At 36.9% G+C, this 7,963-nt stretch overlaps 1 pseudogene; it reads left to right on the top strand.

Moving 5' to 3' along the window:
• Positions 1 to 602: 602 nt before the first annotated feature.
• LOC105505033 lies at positions 603 to 1,106 on the top strand (annotated as a pseudogene).
• Positions 1,107 to 7,963: the final 6,857 nt, after the last annotated feature.

Raw genomic sequence — 7,963 nt, 5'->3', positions numbered from 1 at the left:
GCTCCCAGAGCTTCAGGCGAGCACCCCCAGCCAAAACCAAGACAGGCAGGAAGGTTAGACCACGGCCTGATTTCGCCGTGAGAGACGTCTGAGTGGCCCTTGCTCTGCGATCCCCTTCTGACAGCCATCTTCATGGCTCCAGAGATGTTGTTTCTCTTGGACGTGGGCTGTGCGACCCGACTAAGTGTCAGGCCTCAGTCTCCCTGTCTGTACAATGGGGTCAGTGAGGACAGGCTGCCGTAAGATCAGCGGAGGTGCTTCCGATGGCTCAGGGACAGGAAGGGGGAAGGCTGGAGAGGATCTTAGGGGAGGACGGGAAGGGGGAAGGCTGGACAGGATCTTGGGGGGATAGGAAGGGGGAAGACTGGAGAGGATCTGGAGGCACGGCAGGGTGTTCCCTGACACAGTGTCTTCCTGGGGGAAGACTGCCCAGAACAGAGTCCTAGGTCTTTCCAAAATATACAGGCTGAAAAGAGAGGAAAGAGCCAAGCGAGGAGACTCAAATTAGAAAGGAAACAGGAGCGTATCATAACATAGAACTCACAGAATAAAGTTTCAAGAGAAGGGAGGTGGATGACCGTTTAAAATGCTTATGCAGCAAGATGACAGAGGTAGAGCAGAAGAAGTAGACCTTCCGCAAGTTCACTTACCGCGTCGTGGACCTGCACCAGCTGCTGGACTTGTCCTACGAGCAACTTATGCAGCTGTACAGTGCGCTCCAGCAACGGCGGCTGAACCGGGGCCTCGGGCGGAAGCAGCACTCGCCGCTGAGGCGCCTGCGCAACGCCAAGAAGGCGGTACCGCCCATGGAGAAGCCGGAAGTGGTGGAGACGCACCTGCAGGACATGATCATCCTGCCGGAGATGGCGGGCAGCATGGTGGGCGTCTACAACGGTAAGACCTTCAACCAGGTGGAGCTCAAGCCAGAGATGATGGGCCACTACCTGGGCGAGTTCTCCATCCCCTACAAGCCGGTGAAACACGGCCAGCCGTGCATCGGCGCCACTCCCGCTTCATCTCCCTCAAATAGCGGCTCAGCTAATAAAGGCACATATATCTCAAAAAAAAAAAAAAAAAAAACAGCTTCTGAAAGATCAAGGAGATAAGAATTTTCCAAGGTAGAAGTTGTTGTTGGTTTTGATCAAGCTGGTTTATAGGTGTGAATTGGGATGGAAACCTAAGGCGATGAGTAGTTAGGAGAAGCAGGGGCACATTTTTATGCAGCTGCATCTCCACAGTTACTATTAAAGCTCATTAGCATTTCAAGAATTAATTCTTAACCTCGAGATTTTTTTAATTTGTTTGTTTTGGGGGCATTTATTTGTCAGCTATTCCATTTATTTTATGTGCAAAGCACTGTCCTAGAATCTTGGAATTTTTATTAATGAATAAGGCAAGCAAAGATCCTTGCCTTCAGATACCTTGCCTTCTAGTGGAAGAGACAAACACAAAACAATAAAAATTGTAAATAAGTATGTCACATTGGTGAGAAAAAAATGTGAAATACAGCAGAGTTAAGAAAAACCCTAAGTCCTGGGGCTGCAATTTAAATAGGGTGGTCACCACAGGCCTCATTAAGATGATGATGTTTGCGCAAAACATTGAAGAAAGTGAGAGTTCAGGTAAGTGGCTACCTGAAGGCAGAACATTCCAGATAGAAGACATTGCTAGTGCAAAAGTCCTGGGGCAGAGGAATAACAGGGAGGTCACAATGACTCCAACGTGAAGTGAACAAGAGGATCAGTGTGCGAAAGAAGGTTATGGGGTCAGCAGGGGCGACCTTAGGGACTCTTAAAAATTTTGAATGAGATGGAGAACAATGAATTTCAGAATTCTGAGAAGGGAGTGACATGATTTGTCTTACCGGACAATAAACCAGCCAAGAGATAATGGTGCCTTGGATCAAGGTAGAAGTAGAAGTGACTAGAAATAATGGAGTCTGCAGCCATTTCAACAGCGAAACTGATAGGATTCTTTCATACATCAGCTGTTAGGTATAAGGATATTGAACTAAAGTCTTGGAGGATATAGCTGCCGACAGTTGAGAGATAAAGTGGCAGGTGAAGTAGGTTTAGGGATTCATGCTACTTGAGATGAGACAGTCCAGTGGAGATGCAGTTTGTTACCTTGCACAGTGACTGTTAAGCATTTTCAGAACCATGATAAATCTATTAATGCTACTTGCTCAGCTTTACTTAAAGCCTTTTAGGTAAGTCCTTCAAACAGACCAGATCAAGTCTTATGGGGAACGTCAGAACAAACAAAACTGTAAATAGCCACAAATCTATAGACCAAGAACACATCATGGGTGATGCTAATAGAGGGGGCTAACCAGGCATATTAATAGTTTGACTTACCCAGACTAAATGTTATAGAACTTTAAGCCTCATATTTTAGATCCTTAGGGTAGAGCAAAACTCAATTCAGTCTTTTCCTTATAATTTATGCATGAAGTCTACGTATTGAGTATTAAAAATGGGATCAAGAGAGATGGTTGTCACCAAATAATAACACAACAACAATGTTATCAACAAATGGCAAAACTGGACACAGTATCATATGTTGGCAATCAAAAGAAAGATCTCCTTGACCCACTTTATCTTTGGCAAATATCTGTATATGTGTCTCTCATAAACTATGACAAGGGCAAAGAGATAATGACAGGCACAGTCAATCCTTCAGAAAACTACTAGTTTTAAAAACAAACAGGAAAATGGGCAATAACTATACCTCTGACATGAAATATCCGATGCAATTAATGATTGCCATTACATGTTCCCTATTAGCCTGACTTGCATCAGCACAAGGAAAAGTTCAGGGTCTGAGAGCTAATCAGGAAAAATATCACTAAGCTTTGAGGCCAGTTAATTAACAGTAAAGTCGTATTTTTCTCGGATAAAGTCAGGCTCTTCCTTTTGACCTCATTTAATTGCTGCTTTTAAAGACCACTGGAATAGTACTTTTGCATACAAAAAACATATTGAGATTCATCTGTTCTCTTGAGGTGTGATGAGACCAGAACTTTAAAACACTGGGGTGGAATTGTAAATTGGCATAATCTTTGTGGAAAGCAATACATATGGTGTGTTATGTGGCAATACATATTACCGTGTAATAATACATATGTGGCAATACATATTTAGTGGCATAGAAATGTTGGTACTTTTACCAAACTTATAACGTTCGTCCTATGGAAATGTGGATAATGATTAACATATAAGTGTGTTTATCACAGCATTATTTATAACAGTAAAAACTTGGAACCCTAAAGGCCGAAAATTAAAGAAGTTTTCAAATAAATTATAATACATTGGCATATTACATAACACTAAAAAAGGAAAATACAGAAAATGAATGACATAAGAAGATCTTTATGATTTAAAGTTGAAGTGCATTGAAGCAGCATGTGAAAGTTTAAATATGGATTATATAAAAATATTTATCCATACTTCTTAGACATACAGAAATGAAATACAGAGATAGTAATTATTTCTGCATTGTAAATAATGGGTTCTGATTAATTTTGCCAATTTTCTTGATTTCCCATGTTTCTTTTAATAATCTCCACGTAATTATTTTATAAACAGAAACATAATACCACCTGTTCTTTAGCAAACAAAGTTGTAAGCCTTTCAGTTTAGTTTTTCTACATCTTCAGTTTTTGGTCACTTTTGAAAAAAAATAAATCTGGTTGTACTTTCTGTTTTCTTATTAACCTAGTACTCATGAGGAAAAATAAGTTTAATTCTTATGAATACATTCCATAGTAATTCTTGGGCTAGATATTGTTATAGCTTATGGTCCATTCCAGGGAGCAAATTTAGATGCTAAAACTTATGGATGTTTTGTTTTAAATTTATTTGACCTGGAAATTAAAGAAGGTTTTTCTACTTTCATCATATAAAATAAATAACCTTAATTGCTCATAGCAAATAAAAATATTTAATTTTGGATATATTTCATGTATTTTGTATGTAATATATTTTGAACAAAAATATACTTATTTTCTTTATGAGAATAATAACAATTATAATTTTCTGAAATATAGAAAGAAAACATTTATCTTTTTGGTATCAATATTGAATCACTGTGATTCTTGTCTCCACTATGAAATATATGACATAATTTCTCAGCAAACATGATAACTAAAAGGCTAATAAAACTTTTATTTTGAAATAAGTGAAGGTGCAGCCAGGTTCAGCCATGAGGCTCTGAAATACTTTTTGCTTATTAGGATAATATCAAATTGTCGAAATCCGTCACCAATTCTACTGAGAAGCAAATACAACTACCTGTTGACAGATGGAGCTGTGCTGATAAAATCTGTCACATAGATATTTCTGCATATTTCTGAAGAAAAAAGATGTTGTCATTTTTAATAAGCATTTAAATAAGGGTAATTTTTCATTTCAAACAATAAAAGCATTTCTTTAATAATGTAAATAAAGGGATATCTTAGCAAATACAAAATAGCCTCCATCTGAGAGAACTAATTTATATTTAGAATAGAACCTATATTTATTTCCACTTTTCATAATTAGCACTTAGAGCCAAATATTTTAATGACCAATGCCTATGATGTCCTTATATTGAACATTTCCATTCCTCTTCCTAAAATGCAAATTACGTATTGATTTTTAAGGGGTTGAATGCCTTAAAAATCTGTACTTAGTACAGTATTTTAAAATGTTGAAAGCGCAACTTAATCAAAAATTGCCCACACAAAGAACTAACATTTTTTAACTGATTTGACCTTAAGCTTATTAGCATTGCTGGCAATAATTAATCCATCTGCTAAGATAGCAATTCTTACACCGATACACATGATGCTGATCCATAGCAATCCTGACAGAGTCATTTCTCTTTCAATGTGATCTTCAAAATCATCTGAGAGAGCTTGAATGCATTCACATTTCTGGGCCCCACGTTGTACCTACTGAATTAGAATCTCTGAAAGTGAAGCTCTGGGAATCAATTTTCTCATGCCCCTCAGGTGATAACACAATCTATAGACATTAAACTGAACAAAATACAGTAGGCCAGTATTTGCATGTGCTTTGTAAGAAATGAATAAACTGTAATTTTCAAATGATGGTAAATTATTTTAAGCCTACCTACCTACCTATGGTGACTTTTTAAAGACTTTATTTTCTTAGAGCAGTTTTAGGTTCACCACAAAACTTAGAGAAAGACACAGAGATTTCCCCTATGTCCTTTGCCCTGAAACATGTATAGCCTCCTCTATTATCAACATCCCCCATCCAAAGTGGTACATATATTAACAATTGATGAACCTAGGTTGAAATATCATTATCACCCAAAGTCCATAGTTGATATGGGGCTTTAATCTAGGTGTTATACATGCGTGTGGCAAATGAATAGTGACATGTATCTACCATTACAGTATCACACAGAGTATTTTCACTACCCTAAGAATCCTCTGTGCTTTACCTATTCATTCCTCCTTCCCCCCTCACCACTGGCAACCACTGATCTTTTTCCTTTCTCCATGGTTTTGCATTTTTCAGAATGTCATGTAGTTCAAATCATACAGTAAGTAGCCTTTTCATATTGACTTCTTTTACTCACTAATATACATTTAAGGTTCCTCCATGTCTTTTCATGACTCAATAGCTCAAGCTTGTTAACTTCTTTTTAGCGCTAAATAGTAGTCCATTGTCCCCAGCAGTTGACAATATACCCATGTAACCAAAAAGCACACATAACCCCTGAATCTGAAATAAAATTTAAAAAAATAATAATTAAAAGAATCCATTGTCTAGATGTACCACAGTTAATCCATTCATCCATTGAAGAACATCTTGGTTGCTTCCAAATTTTGCAACTATAAAGCTGCTATAAACATTCATGTGCAAGTTTTATGTAGATATATATTTACTTTTATTTTGACTATTTATAACATCTATGGATAAAATGTGTTTTCAATAATAATTTTACTACTACTACTACTGGTTCTAACTACCTAATAATAAGTTTTCAAATATCTTGAGATCTTGAGATACAGAAACACAATCTGCCCCCCTTCCATGGGCAGATGCATTTTCAAAAGATACCATATGCGTTGGTAATGAATAAGATGCCTTTGGTGATTCTGAGTCCACTCTTCCTCAAAAGAATTCCACAGACTGTGGCTGGCCTCAGACATTCAGCATCGCTGAGGACACTTTTTTTTCTGGCATAATATCTTTGTGATTGTGCCCAGGTGCCATATTCATTAAGGCTATAAGATATTAGATATTAGAACAAGGAAGGGCTAGGAAAATATTAAGGATACATGTTCTCTTGCATGGATGTGAATGGTTTTCTGGGCATATAATCTCTCTGTTCATTTTCCCATTTCCTCAAGATTATGCTAAGTTGAGTAAACAAAAGTGAAAGGAAAGAAACACTCTCTCAAACACTCCAAAACTGAGAAAAAATTATTTTGAAGGTGATAGTGAAGAGGGTATTTTAGAAAACCAGTACATCTCTGTATGTTTGCATTCCTATGACCAATTTCAACTTAGAAGTTCCAGTATGCCAGGGCCAATCTTTATTGGTATGGTATTTAATCCTAACCACCTAAGGCAAGCATTTAATAGGTATGTTTCAAACCAGAATACCACTAAGCACTATTTTGTACTATGACTTAACATTCCTTGTAGTTCAAAATCGCTCTTTTTCTATAGAAACTTGGGAAATAGCATATCTCTACATTCATAAAGTATATAAATGGTTTCTTCTTGCACACCAGTCTTCAATTATCCTTTGGAAAATCTGATGCTCATATTTTCATGCAAGCATTATTTACTTTTTGATTGAAAACACAAAGTCATTTCTATTTATGAACACTTTCTTGTAATAAAACCTGGCATTTCTCATCACTACCATTTGCAGTCTACTTTTATAAAATTTAATGCATGTCAAGAATGTGCATGGTCTGGAAAATAAAAAGACGAAGAAGGAAACTTCTATATATCAGTAAATGTCATAAATGGGCTTATCAAGGAAAGAATTCTCATCATCTAGACCTAGCCTGTAGAATATGGTAGCTGTTAACAAGATGTGGCTATTGAGCACTTGAAATGTTCAAATTATAATGAGCTCTAAGTATAAAATACACACAAGACTTTGAAGACATGTAAAAACTGATAAAATACCACGTTAACAATGTTTTGTATTGATTACAAGATGAAATATAATATTTTGGATAGGATGGTTTAAATATGCTGTTAAATTGATTTCACTTGATTTTTGTGTTTTTAAAATGTTCTTACTTTTTTCATGACATGGTTACTAGAAAATTTAAAATTAGATATGTGACTCACAATCTATTTCTATTGGAAAGCACTGATCCAGATTAATAAATGTACTGCCATTGTTCCATGTAGTAATTACTATTGGGAATATTGGAGATTTTGATATTGTTTGGTAGAGTGGGAGGGTTTCTATAGAAACTCTTCTATCCAACGGTTTTAGGTGGATTAACTGGCCTAATTAAATCTAAGCTGTTAAAAGAGCCCCAGAAGAAGGAGGGGAAGGAAATGTGGACCCCAACAAGCTTTCCAAGTCCTCAAGTCGCACACCCCTGGTTGACTGGTCTGCTCAGCCAAGCTAAAACCGGTCTGTTTGTCGTGTTGGGCACATTAATTGGAGAGCAGATTAATTTGCAAGAATGAGTTAGTGCCCTTTAAAAGGTGATTTAAAATTCAAAATGATGGAAATGGAATAAAAGCATGCTTGTCTGATCATTCCTCAGAGTCCATCTTGAAATCCCTACCATTTTTCTGTTTTCATTGTTAGAATTCAAGTACAGGATAAACTGTGTAAGAGATTCCCAAACATTACGCTCGACACCTTAGTACCAATAATTACCCTTCTGTGAAAGACAGAAGGGGAATTTTTGTCATCAGACACATGGGGATTATAAGTGAAAATAAAATCTGCAGGTTTAGTCAGTTTT

Source organism: Colobus angolensis, unplaced genomic scaffold (genome assembly GCF_000951035.1).
Source record: "Colobus angolensis palliatus isolate OR3802 unplaced genomic scaffold, Cang.pa_1.0 Scaffold97, whole genome shotgun sequence".
Taxonomy (NCBI): domain Eukaryota; kingdom Metazoa; phylum Chordata; class Mammalia; order Primates; family Cercopithecidae; genus Colobus; species Colobus angolensis.
The sequence above is the reverse complement of the archived record's forward strand: the minus strand, read 5'-3'. Positions and strand labels throughout refer to the sequence as shown.